Raw genomic sequence first — 24,683 nt, forward strand, 5'->3', positions numbered from 1 at the left:
GAAGACAATTTTGAAGTCGTAGCTTCATAAAATGACTTCTTACAAAAAACACGCAGATCACTACCAGTAAAATTACTGGTCGTTGAGAAATCAGTGATTCGTTTGTTTTTCATATTTTTCTTGTTCGTTCTACCTGACTTTGACGTTACTGTTTTCGTATTCTGCTTATCACGAAGTTCATTGTAGTATTCTTCACTGGTAAGTACTCGAACAGGTTGTTGGCGTCTCTGTTTCTTCTCCGGAGTTTTGACTTGAGGCACTGGCACCACATCATTGAATGATAAATCACATTGGGTTTCCGATGGAAACGTAACAAACACACTTTCATCACACTCATTTCCATTTGTATCATCTCAACCCATTTCCCCATTCTCATCCCGCATCTCCGAGATGATTTGGTGTGGTTCCTTCTTGTGTTTCATTTGACTTTGCATTGATTTTTTCTGAAGGTTCAAACACATCGGGTCTGGAATAACATCGGGATTAACGGGAAATACTCCAGATGAACGAAATCCTTTACATGCATTTCCAACAGTAGCTGCTTTCCCCCATGCTTCCGAAAGTAATAGACCAAACTGATGTTTTGTGATATTTCCTCCGGCATTGGCTCAGAGCCACGTATTAGCAGCACTGAAATAATACGCTTTCAAAGACTTGAACACGTAACGGTCTAAGGGTTGAAGTCTGTGTGTTGTGTGTGCCGGCTAGCTAAGTAACACTATGTCATTTTCCATGCAGTACAGAAGAACATTGGCACTCTTTGTATGGCTGTAATGTCCATCTACAATCAATAAACACTTGCCAGGTGTTCTGTGCTTTTGAAAGTCTTGAAGCCACTTAAAAAAAGATCCTTCATTGACGTATCCAGTTTCTGTAAAATCTATTACCGAACCGGATGGTAACCCATCACCTAACTCTGTACGAACTCGTACACATTTATAAATAGCATAAGGAGGTATAAATGCTCCCAAAGCATTACAACATGCCACAACAGTCATATTTCCTTCTTTCTCTGCACTTGTTACAGCGACCGCATCCTGGTTCCCTTTTACGGATACAACGAGCCTGTTCAAAGGAAACCCTGTCTCGTCTACGTTATATTCGACTGGATTCAGAAGTTAAGTTATTTTTCTCCATAGTTTCAAGAAGCAAAGAAAAGTAATAGGTCACGGCTTCTTTGTTGAGTCCTCTGGCTCTTGCTAGCGACAAAGCTTGAGGTTTTCGAAGAGAAAGTAGTGTGTTTCGCCTCATAAAAAGGGTAAACCAGTCTTCCCCAGCCATTCCTTTGTCCTTGTTGAAACGATGGTCTATTCCTTTTCTTTCGGCGTATTGGAATGCTGCTATTCGGATATCTACCGGCGTTAATAAAAAACCTTTTCGTGCTGCTTTAATCAAAACATTTGCCAGTTCGTTTTCTTCTTCTGCATTTAAGGTCTTCTGGCCACCAGAAGATTTAATGGTCGGCGAAATTTTTCTGAGATGAAGACTTGATTTTGGTATTACATATATTTCTGAAGCTTTCCTGATGAAATGCCTTGATTTATAGCTTTCAGTGCCTCTGACATCGTTTTTTCTTTACATGTTTTGTACTTTGATCCTCCGCACATCTTTTTGCATGTCTGTAGTATCTGAAATAAGTAGATATGCACTCATAGGTATCAGCAAACTGATTCTTTGGATGTCCAGATTCGCCCCGCTTTTATTGTCCAGAGTCCTCCCACTTCGCATAATGCTAAAATGTTACTCAATGAAACCAACAGATTGCACTTAGATGGCTACTGTGTATACGTGCGAGTTCACAATGGACCCATGTGACTGCTGACGGGAATGGAGGAAACAGAAGTTACAATTCTTGCTCTAGCAGCTTACTAACGACCTTCTACATTTACAGTCATAACATTTTTAGCAAATTGCTATTCACCTTCCTGTGCTGTTTCAGTTGCCTGCTCAATCTAAACAATGCAGAAAATCATTAAACACACACCACTTGCTAAACAACCTATCACTGCTACTACTCAACTGAAGTGAAATTTCTTCCTCACTTCGTGGCCTGAGTACTGTTGCCAAATGCTACCTGCGTCCAGACTCGCCCCATGTCCACAGTTCCCCCTCCTCCCTCTATATCTTAATATTGTCCTTCCATTTGCGCCTAGCTCTTCCTAATGGTCCTTTTCCGGTTAGTCTTCCAGTTAAGACTTTAAAAGCATTCCTGCTTCCTTCCATCCTGGCTACATGACCTGCCCACCTAAGCCTCCTAGACTTGATGACCCTAACAATGTTTGGTAAACCGTATAAATTATATAGTTCCTCGTTATGAAGTTTCCGCCATTTCCCATTCCCCTTTCTCTTGGCCACTCGTCTCAGGATCTTGTTCTCAAATACTTTCAGTATGTGTTCTTCCTTCCCAGTAAGCGACTATGTTTCGCAACCATAGAGAACAAGAGGCATGATTCTCATTTTATATATTTTAAGCTTCAAATTTCTCGACAAAATTCGCGACGACAAGAGATTTTGAACTGAATAATAACATGAATTCCCTGTTTTTAGTCGACATTTAATTTCTTCGTGAATATGGTTTTCGTCGGTTTATATTGATCCTAGATATTTGAAAGTATCCACTTCATCAAAAGCACCATTCGATATCTTAACGCATCCATAATTGGCGTATTACGATCCCGACGCATTTCCATGTATTTAGTTTTCTCTGCATTTACTTCTAAATCCATGTCCCTGCAAGCGTTTAATAAGACCTCTGCATTTCTTTCTATTGTTCTCGTGTCATCTTCTATTAAATTTATATCATCAGCACACGCAGTAACCTAGTGAGCAACATTCAACTCTAGGCCCTGGTTGCTATCTTTGATTTTCCTCATAGCGTATTACAGAACAAAGTTGAATAATAATGGCGACAACGCATCTCCTTGTTTCAGGCCATTCTCAATGTCAAAGCTCGTGGACAAAAATTTTCCTACCCGGACTTTACTTTGGGATTCATTTAAACATATCTTAATTAATCTAATTAGCTTTTTCGGTATTCCAAATTGTGTAAGAACGTTGTATAATGTTTCTCTCCTAACCGAGTCTAAGCCTTTCTAAAATCAATAAACAGTTGACGTACCAGGGTATTGTATTCCCACTTCTTTTCGAGTATTTGTCGAATGGTAAATATTGATCGATAGGTGATCAATTTAGTCTAAATCTGTACTGATAATCTCCAATAATTTCATCTGCATATGGGATCAATCTTGCTAATAGAATGTTTGAGAGGATTTTATAGGACGTTGACAGAAGAGAAATACCTCGATAATTATTACAGTCAGTTTTATCGCCTTTTTTGTGAATTGGAACAACGATTGATTTTTATGGCAATTCTTTCTTGTTCTAGATAAGGAGAATGAATTTGTATACCTTGTTCCACAATTTTCCGCCTCCAGCTAAAATTATCTCAGCCAGAATTTCGTCTACACCCCGAGATTTGTGTTTCTTTAATTTCTTTGCAGGGATTTTTACTTCTATTCGGTTAGGTTCTAGAATTTACGGTTCTGTGGTGTGTATTTCCATTTCTCCACGCATATTAGTTTTCGGCTCCGTGTTAACCAAATCGTCTAAGAAATCTTTCCATCTATTTAAGATGCTATCTGTATCAGTGAGAACTGTTCCGTCAGCTTTCTTTAATATATAAGCACGAGGTTGATAGCATTTCTTAAATTCGTTGATCCCCTTTTATATGTCTCGAACGTTTTTATTTTTACTATTATCTTCAAATTATTTAATTTTAGCTTTCAAAAAATCGCATTTCTTTATTCTAAAAGTTTTGGAAGTTTCCTGTCTGATGTCTACGAATTTTTGTGTAGTTATTTTATTTGGATTTTGTACCAAAATCTTCTAAAACCGAGAATCTATTCGAAACTTCAATTTGGTATACCTCTCTTCTAATTTTTTAAAATTAAATCTCTCCGTTCTCAGACATTGAATATTTTCTTTATTCAACGATAATCTCTCTTTTATTATTATCGCTGCTACCAGGTAGTGATCAGTGTCACAGTCAGCTCCTCTAAACGACCGAACACCAATTATGCTAGATTGCCTTCTTCTATCTACTAAAGCATGATCGATTTGATTATGTGTTTTTCTGTCTGGTGCAGTCCAAGTAAATGAACGTCGCGACGTGGAAATTTTGTACTCTTCTCGATAAGGTTTTTGGATGTCGCAAAGTTCACGAGTCTAACACCGTTGCCATTACTTTCTTTATGCAGACTTTCGTTCCCTATAATCGGTTTGAAAATATCCTCTCGTCCTACCTTCGCATTGAAATCCCTTAGCAGAATTTTCATATGATATCGCGGGAGTGGGTTAAACATCCGTTCCACTTCTTCGTAAAAACTGTCTTTTATATCGTCATCCTTATCTTCTGTTAGAGCATGTACATTTAAAACAATAATATTACACCACCGACTCTTAAGAGTAATAAAAGAAAGTCTGTCAGTAACAAATTTAACCCGCTTAATTGCTGGTAATATTGGTTTGCGAACGAAAAACCCTGTTCCTAATTGGAGATCTTTATTTCCTTGTCCGTAAAAGAACGCAAAATATCCGTACGTCTCAGTTCCATTTCCTTCCCACCTAACTTCCTTCCTGAACTCCTACTAGGTTCATCCTGTATTTCTCTAACTCATTCGTTACGGATTTTAACGCGCCTGCCCTGTAAAGACTTCTAATATTCCATGTTCCAAATCTCATGTCCATTTTCTTTTGCTGAGGTCATGCCAAGTTACCAGTCCTTGTCCGATTCTTCTGTGAATGTTTCTGAACAAATACTTTTTCTTCTTTTTTTTTTTAACAGAATGAGGTTGTTAGCCTTTCCCAAACCCCCAAGCTGGAGGACCACTCCTTGTCGTCTGTCCGCGACTGTTTTCAGTATATTCGCAGCTAACCTCTATATCCAGAGGCCTTCTCCTTGATCCGCAACCTAAGAACGCGCCATACCGTGGTGACAGATACTCACATTACACAGCAACAATATCAATAGTCTCTTAATTAATGAAAATAGTTATTAGGCATTTATAAGATCGGTATTTACAAATAATTCATTCAAATAACGAGAAAAGTAAGTAACATAGAGTAGTTTCTATTTTCATATTTTACGCTTATTTGAAACTTTTGTAGTTCGTATAGCGCGTGGGTAAGGAATTATCAGTGGCTATGTAGCATACGGATAACTTATGCTCCGTACTGATGTCTGTAGTAAGCAAGAGGATAACGTAATATACCGCTGTCCGGAGAACGGATTTTTCTCAGTGTAGGTTTGTGGTACAAGTAAAAGACAACGTCCCGAAAGGTCGAAATTTCGTCCTTCATGGAAGAAATTTAGGGACAAAATTCTGAAAAGATTCAAAGCCTATAGGATACTTCCTTGCAAACATACAAACTTGAAATTTAGCACAAACGAAAGCTATAAGCTGCAAGTGAAGTAAAAGAAATCCAAAGACTCTGAATTTCAACTTTCAAGATCGGGGAGTAGGAGCAAGGACAAAATCACATATTAACGTTAACTTGTGAAGAGATTAAAAAGATATACCATCCTTTCTGTAAACATGAAAACTTTAAATATATCTGAGTCGCTCAGAAGTACTAATCCAAACACATACAGTAGAACAGTAGTTCTCAACGTGGGGTTCGTGAGATCAAGCCAGGGGGTCGCGACGTGAGATCAAGCCACGCGACGCCTAAAAAATTGAAATGTGTTGTAAAAAAATGGAACTTACAGCTGTTATGCAAGAAGTACTTTTTCAGTTCCTAAAAAGAAAGTTGGTTGGTTGGTTTTTAAAAGAAATTAGAAATTATACACAGTAAAAAATGGTTGTGTTAATTCAACTCAAATGTAACACAGGGCAGCGGTTCCAGCGTGACTACCACTATGCGGTGTTAATTCAACACAGACCCCACGGTGTTAGCGTTTAACACAGGCGGTGTGTTATGTTTTTAACACATAACTGGTGTTGAGCGGTGTTAGATTCGGATTTGTGTTAGTATTTTCGGTGTTGTTTCGACACCATGTGAGGGTCGGTAGTATGGGGAAAAGTGTTGAGTGTTACTTGTGGTGGTGTTGCACGAACACGAAGAAAATAACACAGTATGTAGTGTGTTAATTATTTTGTGTTAATATTACACCATGTCAAGTATTAATACAACACAGTCCCTGTGTTATTTTAACATCATTTTCTAATTATTTCAACACACAATCTGTGTCATAGTTCATGGTCAAAAGCCGTATAAGTATCACCGTTTTGATGTTAATTCAACACTCTCTGTGTTAAAATTCAAGGTCAGACCACCAGATTAACACCGCTTTTAGTGTTATTTCGACTCCAGTTCTGTGTTACTACGACACCTATTTCGGTGTTGAAATAACTCCGTGTGTGATGTTGATGGAACCATTTTTCTGTGTTAGAAAAACTTGTGGTGTGCATGCTTACGATTACCGAAGATTCTACTTTAAAAATGAGAATAGTAAACTACAGAACACTTCATTTAGAAAATCTTCATAAACTTTTTTGTCGTCCTCCCCAGTACTTATTGTGACGTATTTCTTGATGGTTTGAAACACAACCTTCACCAACAACTTGTTCAAGAATGATAGGAAACTCTTACCTATATCCTTATAGTATGTTTGCCTCTTAATCGTGTTTCTACTGATTTTCCGCCATTTTTGAAAACACAGTCCCCGATGTTGACTGGTGAGCTCTAGTGCAGTGTAGAAGTGACACAGTATATTGCTCCATATTGCAATAGTATTTTCTTAAAACACTTGTTCATATATATACCGTAAAATTTACTGGTTTTCTTCCAATTTATTTCCTGCATTGGCATAATCCAGACGTTTTGTATCAATCTCTTATAACGATGTTGAAATTATTCGGTGCAGTCTTCCTGAAAACCACGAAGAACTGAACCTGTGGCCCAGTCAAACGTCGCCATCTCGACTTGCGGAATCGAGAAGAAAATAGGTTAGTTTGGTTCGTGGCAAAACATGCAAGATCACACGAAACAGAATATTTACAATGCCATGTAAAAAAAATGCTGAAAAGAAGACATGACATAATGGATTTATGAACAAAGTCAATAATAAAATCAACAGAATTACATACAAACACTGCTTTTACCAAGAGATTATATTATTCATTCGATTACAAACATGCAGCTGAAGAATTATTTTACAAGACCCTGCACAGTAACACTTCAATATTCCAAATGAAACTTTCAAATTTGTATATTTTACATTTCAGTAAATGAATTTTGCCGCTTATTCTGACAGAATTTATATTTGAAGTTTCAGGTGAGTATTAATATTTACTAATAGTAATAATATTGTTTTGTTAAGTTACGTTACAGTTTATGATGGTAGATATAAACAGAAGGTAATTGTAGTTCCAGACGAATTACAGGTAAGGTTCATTTCCAAAAGGTAAGTATTTGGTAAGGATCCAGATAAGTAAATTCCAATAGTAAGTAGCCATTAGGTTTGCCAGTGGATATAGATATTTTGAAAAACGTATGTGTATTTAATTGTTTGAGAAATTGCTGTAGTCATTCTTATTAGTCTTTGATCAGGCACGTTGTAGAGCTAGCTTTTTATTTATTCGTTTTATATAATAATTAATGTAGCAGATGCAGCAGAAAACATCAACATGGACAGAATAATCACGATAATTATTATGTTAATTCTCCTTCCCCATATCCAACGTATATTTCATTAATATCAATTATTTATAATTATGTAGGCTTACACCACCTTACTATTATATATTTTTATTTATTCTCATTATTTTACTATCTTTCCATACGTATTTTCTTATTTTCATTTTATTTTCACCTACAGTATTTCTTTACAGGGAAACGAAATCATCAATTACGTACCATTAATTATCTGCCCAAATTAATTGTCGTTTATAGGCGACTGAAGATGTTGCTGCATAGTTCTACATAAATACCATACCAGATAAATATACTATCTTTGAGGTGTTAGAAACGATGAGAATATATAGAGCCAAACAATTAATACATTTACAAACACACCACTTTATTATATGAATGTACTCCTATCGGAATTAGTTATCAGAGTAGTTTATGTAAAATCAGAGTAGTTAAATGTTTTATTCAGTAAAACCAGCAATTTTGAATTGTTTTCCAAATCGTTAGTTACTTAAATTTTGTCATGATATCTCAAACAGGCATATTCTTAGGTGGGACAGGAAATTTCAGGAAGATTAACTTCCCGAGCAGATATATTTTAGCTTGCAGCCATGATCATTATGTTTTCTGCTTTATAACAAACAATACATTAATTTTTACAGTAGTTGTAATGTTACTTGTTGCAATATTCCCTCGCAGAAATGAATATAGCTTATGATATTTACAAATCTATAAGCAAATAAACAAAATTCTTCATAACTTCCTTAGCTTGCGTATAAATTTTCTTTTCGTCTTCAGCTATTTATTCAATTTTCTCAAAAGACAGATAATCAGTAATTTTTAAAACATTTTTCTTCTTCTATTAATCTCTGTTTTAATCTCCGGGTGCTACAGGCCATAAAACCCATCGCCCGAATCTTCTAAATATATAACACTAAACACAATTAAAATTCTTAACTGAACTCTTCAGAAATGAAAATAAACAAAAAATATAATTATAAAACACGAATTACAATATATGTAATGCACGGTATAGATTGATGATACCGGGGCATTACAACAGTAATACGGTGTTGTTTCTCGCTGTTGATATATTTCTTCAGAAACATTATGTAAAACAATTGAAAACACATCATGCAGTTTGCACTTTGAAATTTTGCGAATACCTGGATTTTTAAATATTTCTATCTACTTTGTTTGACTGTAGCTTCAGTACATAAGCCTCTATAATAAGATAACCAGCATATTTGGCAATCACGCAGAAAACAACACCGAAAATTCTACACTTGTGTTAATTTAACACACAGGCTGTGTGTCATTTCAACTATCGACATTTGACACACAACTCCAAATGTTGAGTGAGTTGTTCTAACCAACTGTTTGTGTTATATTTTAACACAATTGTGTTAACACATAGGCATGTCGTTGAAATAACACAACGATTTTTTACAGTGTACCTACATTTGTAAATTTAAATGTTTTCCTACTTTACTAAATTTCTGCCCTGTGAGGATGAAGAGTTGTCTAAAAGAGCATTGCAATATTTTATGCCTTTCCTACCACTTACTTATGTTAGCAGACCTTTTCTGCTCTTTGAAGTATTAAAACCTTAAAGCGAAATTGTCTTAATATGGAATCGGGCCTGAGATTGATGGTGACGAAACTTATTCCAGATTTCAATTCACATATGAAAAAAAAAAAAAAAGAAAGAATTTCATTCCTCACATCAGTGACCCCACATTTGAAAACATTGTTTATCAAGTGGATTTCTTTTTCTTTTTTTTAAATGATTTTCAGTCTTGAATGTTACTGTATTTTCAATTGAAATTTCGTTCACTAGGAAACAATCATGTGTCTTTAGAATAAATTACGTATTACATTATTTTTCTTGCTCTTTTCTTGTCAGTGGTAATTCTAATTATGATATTTTTTAATACCATGTGATATTTCAGAAAGCATTACAAGGAGGTCCGCAGACCACTTTCTGAGTGAACAGGGGGTCTGCGTTATCGGAAAGTTTGAGAACCACTGCAGTAGGATGTTTCCCCTAAACAAAGAATTTGAAATTTCATGCAAATGTAATACAGTGAAACCTCTACTAACGGACACCTCTATAAAGCGGACACCTCCCTTAACGGACATATTTTGTAATCCCCAAACATTGGAATAGGAAAAAACATATTGACAAACCTCTCTAAAGTGGACACTCTCTAGTACGGACACGGACAGTCTTTTCTGTCTTTTATAGGTATTATTTACCTCCGTATTACGGACACTTTCTCTAGAAATGTGTTGAAAAGTGTAGTAAAAATACATTTTTAGTAATTCATACACGTGTCACCAAGGAAGCATTGAAACAATTTGCCTCCTCAACTGTCTGCTCAGCAACCCACAAGAAGCGTCTCTGTTTAACAACACTCTTATGTCCATTGCTTGCATACCACTCCCACCCAAGCTGTTTTCGACACAAAAGTGATTGACAGTTGCCCGCCGTTAGGGATGAAACGTTATGCTACTGTCCCGTTGGAGTCTCTAACCAACCAGAAGATAAGTTTAGTAATTCTTGCCCTCAGGTATGTATATTGTCTCAAAAAGGACACTTCAGGATTGCAATTACCCCACAAATTAAAGCGCCATACTGAAAACGAAGGAAGTACTGATAAGTATAAAGTGCACAGAACTATAACATGTTATTTTCATGTTGTGCCTCGAACATAGAGTATTGGATGACGGAGGATAACGCAGGCAATATTCATAAATACGTGATTCATGCAAAAATATTTTTTCTAATTGTATATTACCTTCCTCACTAATTTACATAATAAAATACTGAAACCTCTTGAATGCGGACACCTCTCTATAGCGGACAATGTTTGATTCCCCACGGCTGTCCGCTTTAGAGAGGTTTCACTGTATTTGGTAAAATAAAGATACAATTTACATATAATAATGTCAAGTTTACTAATTCATGAAGAATAATAAGGGCACGGATATATTAAAATTGCATGCTGAGTCGCTGAGTTGCTGTCACTGAAAACCAATAAGAACTTATAAGTACTGTACTTCCTATAAATGAGAAAATCTGGGCCTTGACAGGGAAAAATAAGGAATAAAATCTGGAACTTGAATAGACAATTCATCACTATTTCTATTTAATACATCAATTAATGGTCTATTTGTAGCTTTAGATATTAGCTAAAGCTACGAATATAAATTGTATATAAATTTAATTTTCCAATTTTCGGATTTCAATAAAACTTGACATTCTTTCAGATTTCCAGAATTGAATGCTTCTGTGTGAGTATTCTGAAACGATGCCAAGTTTTATTGAAATCTGAAAATTGGAAAATTAATTTTGCAAGTTCAGTGCTGAAAACAAGTTTTATACAGTATCGCCTTGAGAGCCTTTTGCTGACAAGTTGAACGAAGAAACTCAATGTTTAGTGGTCATTGTCAGCTCTACTCTTCCTGTTATGAATTGAGTTAAAAACAGGATATATTAGACATTTTTCATTTTAGTTCGCGGGCCGCCATTTGGTCATCACTGGCCTAGATCAACTGAGATTTATCTTATTCAGTGATCTCCTGTGCACTGTCATTGCTTTCCTTTTCAGTAGTGTGGGAGAACCTACGCTTTCTGCATTTTTTTCGATATGTAGAATAATAATACAGTGTGAAAATATTAAGATATATTGACTGACTGAAATTTTCGTTCTTCACATGTGGAAAATAGGTTTATGGAAAGTATTTGAATCCCTTTCTCCCTTAGGATACACATTTCAATGAAAATGTAATGATAAAAATCCGTAAGATAACCTATTTTGGCATAAATGTTAGAAGGATAGCCTATTTTGGCATAAATGTTAGAAGGATAACCTATTTTGGTATAAATGTTAGAAGGATAACCTATTTTGGCATAAATGTTAGAAGGATAACCTATTTTGGTATTAATGTTAGAAGGATAACCTATTTTGGCATAAATGTTAGAAGGATAACCTATTTTGGCATAAATGTTAGAAGGATAACCTATTTTGGCATAAATGTTAGAAGGATAACCTATTTTGGCGTAAATGTTAGAAGGATAACCTATTTTGGCATAAATGTTAGAAGGATAACCTATTTTGGCATAAATGTTAGAAGGATAGCCTATTTTGGCATAAATCTTAGAAGGATAACCTATTTTGGCATAATTGTTAGAAGGATAACCTATTTTGGCATAAATGTTAGAAGGATAACCTATTTTGGCATAAATGTTAGAAGGGTAACCTATTTTGGCATAAATGTTAAAACCTACCCACCTACTATACCCTCTTTAATCAAAGTGACATAGTAAGAATCCAGATTATAGTAGACACGAACTATATTCCAAAATTCATTTCAATACTTAAATATTACAATACAGTATTATAAATATTGTCGTAACAATAATTATAATAGAGGGCACGGTGGCTCAGTGGTAGAGCATTCATCTCTGATATGAAGGATCTCTGGATCGACCCTAGGACAAATGAGTTTGTGGTCGGTTTTCTCGGAGGTTCTCCCTTTCCTTCCACATTGTCATTCCATTAATTAGGCCATTCTACAATAATCTGTCTCTTTTAGCCTAAAGGCATAATGATGGGACGTAAAACTTGATCTTTAATTTAATTTCAATAATAATAATAATAATAATAATAATAATAATAATAATAATAATAATAATAATAATAATAATAATAATAATACCATTTTTGTCAGATTTGGTTTGGTTGATTGAAGTTTAGCGTCTCTTTCAGCAGCAAGGCTATGTGAGACGTGGGGCTACAGCTTAACGTGGTATCGGAACTACTTGAACTCCTGCCGGGAATCAAACCCGGGTTTCCCGCGCCAAAGATGTATAAGCTAACTGTATACTCATGAGAGAGCTTTTGTCAGATTTGTGGGCCTCTTTAAGGAGCATATTTTCCTTTTATAGTACACTCACCCATCGTTTTAACGTATAAAATGGGGCCAATAGCGGTCCGACGTTGCCAATTGTCCACAAGTTCCGACATTTAACTTTGCAATGGCTAATATACGCAATTACATTACTAAAGAAAGAGGAATAATAACAGTACGCCTAACTAAGTATGCTAATCAATCTGACAGTGTAAAACACTTATACACTATAAATGTTATCAATAATAATCTCTTTTAGATTAAAATTAGTACTTTCAATCTGAATCGGCATGCTCCAGATTTTGTCCTTTGCTTCCGATTTCCGTTAAAGAGAGGAAGTGATATTAATCTGGAACCTTATAAAAATCCCAACTTAAAAGGCAGAAATTCCCATTTTCCAAAAACTACAGGAATTACTCATATAAACTATCTTTTTAAGTACGCCACCTACAATTTTTTTCTCAGTGTACATTTGTATCAAATTTAAGTTTACATGTCTACACAAAGTACTAAACTTTCAATCATTGTCTTAAGAGATGTAACAATATGTAGGCTTTGCCTTCTAAGTTTCTTGTCTGGAAGGAAAATTTTCGAGTTTTCAGATTTTTTTACCCTTTATTTCTACTATAAATCCTACATTTATGCCAAATTTCAAGCTTCCATATTTACAAGAAGTACCCTATAGATTTTAAATCAAATACGTAATTGTATCTAAATTTGGTCATTGCCTTAATTTTCCTTATTGGTAAAGGAAACTTTCAATAATCAGAATTTTTCCCTTACTTCTTCCATAAATTTTACACTTGTGCTAAATTTCAAGTTTTCACGTGAACAGAAACTAACCCATATAGGTTTTGATGAGTTAGTCACTGATCAAATTTGAGATTTCTTGATGATTTAATAGTTCTATATCTCGTAAACGGTTTGAGATAAAACGGATTGAAATTCTATATAGGACATGGTTCGGTGCAGGTTAATGATGTAACTAATTTTCGTTGCGCTATCTTTATGGGAATCGAAGTTATGGATGTTCGAAAAAAATGCCTGAATTGTTTCGTGTAAATATATACATATGGCGTTCTCCAGCGAGATAACTGGGCTTGGCGCACTGCCGTGCATGTTGGTTTGTAAAGATGAATCTAAGATAAATGTTCAGAAACAAGATGCTCAGAACTCACAACATATCCCGTGATCTTTCCCACGTTAGGGAACATAAGGATACAGAGGAATATCAATAAATAAACTAAACTGATGTGCATCTACAGTAATTTTATTTGTGAATTGTGGTTTTCATCTCCAATATATACCCCTTCCTAGTCAAGAGGTCAATTCGCGTGTTTTCTATGTGTGGTCCCGAATTCGATCTCCGGCGGGAATATTTTCCTCAATAAAACTCGAGTGGTTATTACGACCCCATCTTAAGTAATAGATTTTGTACAGCCACCGTTCTGAAAAGAAATATTAAGCTCCAATTAATCAATTAATCGTAATATTGTATTTGAAAGTTCGAATTAGTTTAGTATTATTATCACAGGATAGTCCGAACGAAAAAAAAAACTCTGAAATATAAGAAAAACAAAGAAAACACGGAAATGCAATGAGGTTACCACATCGTTTACACCTGACTGTGAACAGTTTGATTAAAACAAGTGCTGGAAATAGTCATTTAAACACTCAAAAAACCTTTCTGTTCTCGTAATAAGATTGCATATGTTGCACGTAGTTGGTTCTGGATGAACTACGCAATAGCCATGGTGATGTTGTCTTGAAGCTGTTGCAGCCTCTAAAAATTGTTTTCATACACTTTTACTTTGAAGGCGCCCTACAAGAGAAAGTCACATACTGTATGATCAAGTGATTTCAGAGGCCACAGTTACTGATCCTTACCGAAGAATTTGGCGATTACTTGCATTAAATTTCGGATAATGTGAGCTCTTGTCCCATCTTGTTGGAAATATACTTACTGCAGATGCTCCTCACTCAGTTCGTTGACAAATAGCATGAAGAGTTGTTTTACATACCGCTGTGCATTGTTCATTTCGTGGAACAAAACTATGATTATCCTGTTGTCTATAACAGCACGATACAATCATCTTCTGGTCGTGTAAAGATGTCCTGTGAAATCCATGAGGATTATCTACGGACCAGTACCATGAGCTCTGGGAATTTATCTACCAATTAAGATGAAAATACGCCTCGTCAGTCATAAAGGACAGATTCAGATCAATTTCACCTAAGTTTTAAAGCGTACACGCTGTTACTAGTCAAGCATACCTACGGTAATTGCTGCAAGATTTCCCTAATAGATCAAAATCAACTTAATAATAATAATAATAATAATAATAATAATAATATATTTATCCGTATGACTGCCAAATTCTTGATCTTGAATTCTTCTGCAATGGAACAGAAAGATTTATGTTGTACGTAAAAACTGCCTCTATTGTCTGTCATCTGAGTTTCTTTATGGCAAAAGACGTCATCTCTTTGACTATAACCCAGATAAACGTCCAAAAAAAAGTCACATATATTTAAAAAAATATGCTCAGAGAATGATAACCTGCTTTATAATGATACTGTTCTTTATAAACACACACATATTTTATTCGGAGGAATGGAGAATAATGACATGAAAAGCTCATATGGGATTTCGTGTATGAACTAATAATAAGAAGGAAGTTATTACTAAGCAACTTTCTCTTTATATCTTTTAATATATCTATCAAGTTAAAAGATGCAATTACAGTATTAAGAGTATTTGATTATCTAATGGTGTTTATCACGTTTTATATTGAGTAATGCTGTCTTTATCATTAGATTAGAATCAAAAATGAAAGGAGAAATTTGTTCGATCTTTTATCTACAGCTGAATAACCAGTAATATTTTCTTCTGTATGACAACTAATTTTTATTTGGATATTTATCTGATAAATAATAATCAGGAATTACTGTGTTCAGATATTTGATATTGCTACCAAACAGTAATTCCGTTCATCGTGTCACGAAAAGTAATAAATACTTATTTTTTAAAAAAGACTACAAAAGATTAACTTTTCAATATATTAATCCTGTTAAAAGGGAGTAAATGTGCTTAAAGGTTCTTAATTGAATATTTTTACTTTATTATAACTATGCAGAAAAATTATTAGTACAATGTAGTCCCGCTAATCCGAACTAATTGGAACCGAACCCTATTAGGCAGTGGTGCCCACCCCCCTCATATCCATGACGCACCCCCCCTCAATTGCCTATCCGTAGTTGTTCTTCCATGAAAAAATAATCTTTTCGATTAATTTTTACACCCTCTCAAACATATTTATATAGATTTTTACCCCCCCTCCAAATATTTCAATGACGCAGTTTGCGTCATAACCCCCCCTTGTGGGCACCCCTGTATTAGGATTACGTGATTGTTCGGATTAGCCGGAATAACAGTAAAATCGCGGTTTGAAGCGGATGAACGGGTCTATTTGTTGTAATACACAGCGTATAGTATTTCAAGACATGTTTTCTGACTACAGTATATGTACTGTATTGGAAAAATGTTAAAATGTTGGAAAAAACTTGATGCCTTTATTCTATTTCAAACTTTGTGCAATTGTCGTAATGTGGCTTAAGGCTTATATACAGGTATTAAAGAAAAAAACTGTATTTAAAGGAAGTTTACTTTGTTTTCTACGAAAACATTCACCCATTTTCATTATTTTAGTTACTAATTTCCTAAAACGGCATATTTTCGCCACAATAAATAAATAAATAAAATTTTCCTATCGGGCCTGTTCGGATTAACTGGATGTTGGATTACCGAAACTCCACTGTAGTGCAATAAATCTTTCCTAATAATGAAGCTCTGATAGGACCGATCAGATACTACCATCTGCACTACTATATCATCCATATTCGATCTCTCGTCAAATATGTGGTAACGTAACCCTTCAAGTAGGGTAATTCGATACGCCCATTTCGCGATTGTCCTAAATCCTGAGTGTCTCCCAGTTACAGCTACTGGTGGAGGGGACTCCTCTAGTGAGTCACGAGTAAACCAGCACAAGTAGTGTTGGCACTCGAGTGTTAGGGCAAGCTCACCTTCGCTTTGGAATAAAATTCAAATTACCGAATCCCACGGTATGACCACAACCGTCAGAGACTAACCCAATTTGCGAACCTGTGGAAATCAGAGGGAAGGTTAGAGCCTGTCTACCTCTGACGTTCAAACTCTTGCAAAAGTACCACGAAGATGTCGAGGTCCTCCCGTACCTCATCCTGTTCCAATGGTATGCGTAAGATCGGCACTTGAGATTGAGACCTCCTGATCTTCATCCGGGTGACGACTTCACCACGATAGGATCGGAGGACCCAGTAGCAGCTAATCACCTCCGGAATTGGTATTTGATCTTTTCCCGTTTCCCCGTTGGGTTGTCCAAACAATTCTTTATTACCTCAATTTACGGTTGAGGTACACGATATACTACCGGAACCAATGAATGATATAGGCGGGTACCGCATACATGTAACAGCTCAGCTTCCTGTCCAACCTAATGGCACGTGAACGTTGCCATATGGGAGAATATTCGTAACCACTATTCTCCCCATGCAGGGACGTCCAAGCAATATCGGACTACCTCGTATTATCGCTGAGGTACATTGCATATTACCCAAACAAATTATTGGTGTAAGCTGTATGCATCAGCATACATGGTCATTTGGGACCTCCGGCAATAGGTCGTCAAGCAATATGACTGATGTAGGGGTGTACGCTGTCTGCATCCTTAGACATGGTCATTTAGGAATCAGTCATAGCCTCATTCTACAGTACGTTCGACAGGTTTAACACCCGCCTTGCTTTAATTACAGTAGAGGTAGACTGTCTGCACAAGCAGATATGGTCACTTAGGAGTTGATCACTTTCCCCCGCTAGAGGCATTGGATCCACCCAGCGTACAAGGCCACCAGGCGGTCCTAACTATCTCACTGCTCGTTTTGTGATACCAAGGATACGCTATGAATTGCTAGGTATCTTCTACCGGATCCAAGAATATGTATGTAATTCTATTAGAAGGTTGGCGTCTTATCTTTTCCAGACTCACCCCGCTGGATATGCCAACTACCTCTCTTTTATGTATTGAAGTACCACGTAGTCTTATCTCCCGGACCCAAAGGCACGACTTAGTTGCCAGTTTTGAAGGGTAACCGAAGCCTTGCTTTCTGCAGTAGGGGCAGTTTAAGCTTGTCTCTGAGACATGCGACCATAACGAGACCATAACGAGATGGTAATGACTCTTCTGAATCCAATGGCACGAATTAGTCCCCTATTTTGAACTCGTGACGAAAGCTCTATCCCCGATAAGTTGTTATCCGCAATTGGACTTCTGCTGCCAATGTAGAGGAGCAAACAGCAGTTGAGACCAGTGTGGATATTACGAGAGTAACGTATTTCTACGTACTTTTCGAGTTCCGGTCTCCTTTCTTCAACAGCTTCAGATTACCGCAAGGTATGTAATCTGAGCACAAGAAAGGAAGATCTCTTCCCCTTTCTTAGCACAGGCTTGGGATCGAGATCTAAGACTTGGGTGAGTTAGTTTTGCTTGGAAAACATCAAAGGAGTGAATGTATGATTGACTCTTTGCGCGAAGAGCTGTATTAAGCAGATGAGACAATTCAAACGCTTTGAGCCAAAAATCCATACTTCATCCTTGTTTCATAGGAAAGGAATATTGATGAAATGCATAGTCCGAAATATAAGAAAGATCCCTCGTGGTTATATAGTTAGCGTACGTATCTGTGGCGTAGGAGTTCTGTATTCGATTTCCCGTAGGGGTGCATTTGGTTTGGTTCCCATGTTAAGCTGTAGACGTGGTTCTTTTACCTTAATTTAAAAATGAAAGGAAAAAAGGCAGTAGAATCTTCTTTGTTCCTTACCAGTAACCTCATCTAATTCGGTTGATTGATTGATATGTATTTATGTTCTTTATCAGCAATGAGGCTACACAGGTGAAAACTTGTTGAAGTTTTGGTAATACACGGTAGAATTTTGATGACTACTTTGTAAATACTCAGGGTAAGATTTTGTTTTAAAGTTCGGTAAGTTTAGAGGTAAATTTACCCTTTAAAATAGCCTTACTTTGTACGTACGAGGGTCATTCGGAAAGTAAAGAACGTTTTTGTATAAACACTTCAATAACTGATATACAAAGGCGAAATTTGTGTTACATACTATATGATACTTAAGTTACTTTTCGACATAGTCGCCGTGTAAATTTAAACACTTGTCATACCGTGGTACAAGTTTTTCTATGTCTTCGGCATACACAGTTGCCGCCAAACTGTTGAACTCCGATAACAGTCGAGGCAACCACCTTGCACTATTTTTTTTTGTAACCAAGTTCACCACTGACAATTTCGTACAACAAAGTTCTTGAAATTTCAGGAAAGAATTCGTGCAGCCCATCAATAGTGAATCGCCTATCCTCTTGAATTTTCCGCTCAATTCTTCCTTTGAGTTCGTCAGTCATAACAGAAGGCCGGCCCGAGCGTTCCTCATCGTGCACATTCGTCCGTCCGTCATTAAACATAATGCACCACTTACGAACTGATGCTTAATTCATTACATTTCCATACACCTCAGTGATTTGTCTATAAATTTCTATCGGACGCACTTTTCTTGCATTCAAAAATCTTATCACACTACGAACCTCACACTTGGCGGGATCAGTAATTGTAGCGCACATTTTACAGTCGCACAGCGAAGCAATAACGGACCGTAGCGGATCGCAGCTGGTGCCAGACTGAGGCTAAAGTATGCCCAGGTCAATAACCCAGCGGCAGCGGGGGTGGGGGAAAACGCGCACGCGCTAGCGCAAAACGTTCTTTACTTTCCGAATGACCCTCGTAGAATCATATTGATATAACGGGGAGATGAGAACTGATTGAATGTGATGGCACCCGTTACACCAATAGGCCTATGCATTCTTTAAGAGTGGATACTGTGATCAGACGTACTGATTTTCGATGTACAGTTATGTATTTCAAAGGGTTGTTCTGCGTGTGGCGAAGACACCTACAAAATCGAGAAATGTCCTTTTTTAAAATGTCCTGCGAAATGTCTTGATTTAACTTATTTCCAATATCGTAATATTTCATTCTGTATTCACAACATTTTGAATCGCAGGCACTCTTTTCCTGAATGATGAACCGCTGTTTTTTTTTTTTTTTTTTTTTTTTTTAACACTCTTCAAAAGATAGGGAAGAGCAATCAACAAACCATTGTTTTACAATACATTGTTTTTACTGAGAAGAGATTGTTGAGATATCGGTACAGTAGGAAAAGTTTCCTTCTTAAACTTATAACCAAGTTAAGTAGAAGTTCCCTCGAGTCGGCCTAAATTTTCTCTCGTCCCTTAAAATAATACCACGCTCCGAAAATCGATTTAAAAAATCTTTAGCACAACACGAAGTTTCATTGTACGTTTAAAAATATAAACCACTTTTTCCTTCATCAAAGCATTTGGAGTTGTGTTGATTTCCTTCAATACTTTTGTTCGGTACTTTTTTTTTAAAACAAAAATGAATGGTTAACGTTAAATGAAATGAAGACATGCGTATTGCCGACGTAGTAAACTATCATATACTATTACTTTTCGCTTGTCAGAATCTGGTCACCCTAGGATACTTCGCTGTACGCCCTGAAGGATTTGTAACTCCCAAGGAGTTCGCCTTCGATATTGAACATTTGTGATCACTGTGGCGCGTCATCTTTCATACCTTGTTCATGGCGGTTAAAAAAAAAAAAAATCATGAATATCGACTTTGTCCCATAGAAGATTTTGTGAAGATTACCGTAATACATATACCCATAGAAGGTTGATCTCTGCACCTCCCAGACACGTATTTTCTGTCGCTCTCCTGCTGCACATGGTAAGTCATTAGCAGCTAATATGTTTCCTGTCATCATTGTTTACACTACACTTTCAAATGAGCATTACTAGAGAATGCACTTCCGACTTCGCACTCAAGGGATTCCTTGTTAGTGATAAGACTTGTAATTAAGACCATTGTCAATTCTTAGTTTGTTAAAATTTTGACCAGCTCGGGCGAACATAATGGTGAGCGCCACTTCCTACAAAATTGAGTTATGAGTTGGAATTGGTTGGAATTCAACCATGGAACAATATGTAGGTAATTTAATTTCGGGAATGTCCTGTAGATGACTGGGAAAACTTGTTTTGTATTTTATTGCATTGAATTCATGGGAATGTTGAACATTTTTCCCAGTTTACTTGAAAGTTAGAAAATGTGACATACAATTATGTTTCCCCCAGCCGCTCATATATCAAGCAACACTTGCTAACGGTAAATACACGAAATACCTAATAAAGAACATAAGCAAAAAAAAAAAAAATGCTCTAATGTTATGAATAATAAGCAACATTAATTAGTCCAGGAAATTCAATGAGTGTACTTTTACTGCACTTGTACACGGGGCGTGGAATGGTTGTAGTAAATTTTTTTTAAACAACTTCAATTCTTACTGATTTACACTGTATTTCTTTGATTTATTATTATAGGGGGCACGGTGGCTCAGTGGTAGAGCGTTTGTCTCTGATGCGTGGGGTCATTGATTTTGATCCACCATCAACTAGCAATAATCACTCCTCGGTTAAACCTCATTAGTTACGATATTACGACTACGCAAAGCTCAAGTAAGTTTGTGGTGAAAAACGTCGTGTCCTTGGGTTTTATCGGGGTACCTCCGTTTCCTCCCACTTTCTCATTCCACCAATCCTTCCATCATCATTCACTTACTTTAATCATCGTCTCCCTTAGTATAAAAGGCGTAATCGTGAAAGATTTCGTTTTAAGAGTTTGCATTAATTTCATTTATTACTATAATCTTATCACTGTATGAACCGTCCTCCAATCATGTAACACTACCGTATGAAGCAGAGGAGTGCATCAGACGGCACGCTTGTCATTGTCCATGTCCTTGAAAGAATTCGGTTGTTGTCACGTCATGCTAATAATCAAAGACCCTACGGAAGTTTAGGATGTACACTAAACTGCAACGTAGCATTATCTCGACGTGCTTCCAGGTCAACGTGGGTAGACAAAAATGAAATGAAATGAAATCTTTAAGTTTTACGTCCCACGTATATGCCGGTTAGACTAAAGGAGACAGTGATGATGAGTAATGTGTGAAATGGTGGAATGAAGAAAGTGGGAGGAAACGAGAGAACCCCGAGAAAACCCACGAGCACGGTGTTTGTCCACCACAAAGTCCGTGGGTTGGGCTAGGTCCAGAGTAATAGCGCCGAAAGTATAAAAACGATTAATTGAGAAGGTGGAGAGCGTATGGGAACGTCAGTAGGGGTATCCCTCTCATGATGTAGATATTACATTATCATTTTCAATTCTTATGTTAGTTTTTTTTTTTTTTTTCAATTATGCATAATAATTTCAGAACCAAGTTTTTTTTTCGGGAATCAAACCTGGAAACATGCAAGTGCACACTATTTAGCTTGAGTTGAATTTGAATGTAACGTCACTTTCAGCAGTGAGGCTATATGAGACGGGACCTACTGATTAATGTAGAATCCGAACCGGGTCTCCCACGCCAAACGCTCGTACGCTAATCGCTTAGCCACGAAGCAGCACTTCAGCGAATGTAAGTATACTAGTAATACATACTATAATAAAATACTAATTATATAAAATATAATAATACTAATTCGCTGATTTGAAAAACGTCGTATGTCAATAATGTCAATAATGCCGTAAGTCAATGATTTGTAACGTTTCTTAACTCAGGGACAGTTGTTGCAGCTCAATATTGCAAGAACTATTAGCGTGACTTCTGACATATCATAAACCAATGGTGTAGCTATCCTTCAAGAATCAAAGCTGCATGCAGGGCCGTGCCCCGGGGGGGGAAGGGGCGAGCGGGGCAACGGCCCCGGGCGCCGAAGTAAGGGAGCGGAGAATTCGGGAGAAAAAAGGAAAAAAAGATAGGAAAAATTGCTTGGAATATATATATGGGGACGCCGTCGTATACTTTCGCCCCGGGCGCTGATTTTCCACGCACGGCCCTGGCTGCATGTAAACTCATTTTCGGCATATGGCTGACTTATGACGTTTCTCAAATCAGTGATTCAATTATATATAATAGTATGGTATTTACATTACTTTTGGGATTTGTTGGTAATAGCCACACAATGTAGCATCCCTAATCCTCATGCCTACCTTAATCCAATGGTTCGCAATCCAGTGGTGGACTAGTGTGTCTTACAGTCCCATACGGTATGTAGCGAAATTTTAGATTTTAGAAACCACGAAGCATTTAGCAATTTGTTGAAATCAATTTTGAGACATACTATACCAATCAACGCCTCCAGTGGCATAAAAAATGCTTATTACTATAAAGAGTCACAACTTTATCGAAACTTACACCCTTACACTATTAAAATCTATATTACTCTCAATTTAATTAAAAAAAAAAAGACAAAGTCTGTCTTCGGGCACAACAATGGTTGGGAAACCGCTTTAATGGTTGGGTTCACACTGATTTTTTATTTTTATTTTTTTATTTACGTTATCAATATCTAAGATCAAACATGTTAGCAACTTGGTGATCCTAGTATCTTATTAATTGGATAGGCTATTATTAAAGTGTGATCTTATCGACTAGATCTAGATTTTGTGTTACGAATAAAGAAAAGTCACTTGGAATATGTTCTATAAATCTCCGTATGACCCATAATTTTAGTAACATCCTATGTATTTAGGAAAAAAGGTCTATACATAATATAATAATATGAAATAAAGTGTTTGTGTATAATATTTTCCTGTAAAAAGGAAAGGGATTTTTGAAGTTTCTTAAATTTGTCACTCGCACTGTAAGGAATGTATTGGATACGAAAGTGAAATGTTAGAAGCAGCAAACGTTGGTTAGTTTCCCAATTCAACTTCTTCTTCTTCTTCTTTTTCTTTTTTTTAAATCTTTTTAGATATTGTTTACATATGCAAGACGATGTACTTTATAGTTTCCTTTAGTTGATGAGAATTCTTTTTTAACTCTTCCTTTGAGCGGGGGCGTAGAAAGGGAATGTACTAGGTGAAGGTTGATGAAAGTAGACCGCAGACAATGAAAGTACAAGAATCATCATGACTTGAAAAACGCTTTAGTCATGTTCCATTCGTTAGATGCGATATTTCTACAAGGATTGAGTATTAAAAACCACATTGCATCTAAAGATGAAAGATATGCACAATACGCCATAATGAAAAAAAAAAAAAATAGAGTAACGATACGCGTTATAGCATGATACACATTTCGCCGTAAATTAGAGACTGTTTTTTCCCCAGTGATACGTTGATACAGCTGTTTAGCTAAAGGGTTCTCCCAAAATTCACGCAAGAAGTAATTTTGACAGAAAATACAGGTTTATAATTAAAAACTATAAATTTTTCATTGATTCATACAGTATATAGTATAGGGCAGCGTTTCCCAAACTTTTTTAACTTGCGGCACACTACGGGTGTTACTTGGATTCTCGCGGCACACATATAGATATTATTGTTTGTAAATATAAAACACAGTGGTATTTTTCTGTGATTATTGATCTTCTTACAGAGAAGAAAGCTCTATCACTGTTTTTTTCCCCGTGGTAAATCATTATGCTTACTTTTCATTCTAATTTAAAAATAGAAAACAATTGCAATGAAATATTGGACTCAAGTTTTTTAAAAAAACCTTTCTTTTCAAAAACTGTATCCAACCTTTTACTAAGAAGGAAGATCACTAAATAACGAACGAACAAACAAATCTCTTTTACTTTTAAAACACAAATGTAGGTAATTTGCCGAAAGGATTGAATGATATTTTAAATTTTCAAGTTACGAAATAGTCTGCAATAATAAAGAAGCACTAATAGACATAACAATGATAATCATTTTTATAAAAACATTAGAAATGTACAAAACAGTAACCTGGTATGAAACTTAAAATTGTAGATTCATAGTAGAGGTTCATAGTAATGTGAAATACAAATATACATTTTTTCCTACCTTTTGCAGTTTGG

At 36.2% G+C, this 24,683-nt stretch overlaps 1 pseudogene; it reads right to left on the reverse strand.

The window, feature by feature from the left end:
* Positions 1-21,239: 21,239 nt before the first annotated feature.
* LOC145661241 (U4 spliceosomal RNA) lies at positions 21,240-21,305 on the reverse strand (annotated as a pseudogene).
* Positions 21,306-24,683: the final 3,378 nt, after the last annotated feature.

The sequence above is a fragment of the Thermobia domestica genome, chromosome 9 (genome assembly GCF_964235325.1).
Source record: "Thermobia domestica chromosome 9, izTheDome1.hap1.1, whole genome shotgun sequence".
Taxonomy (NCBI): Eukaryota; Metazoa; Arthropoda; class Insecta; order Zygentoma; family Lepismatidae; genus Thermobia; species Thermobia domestica.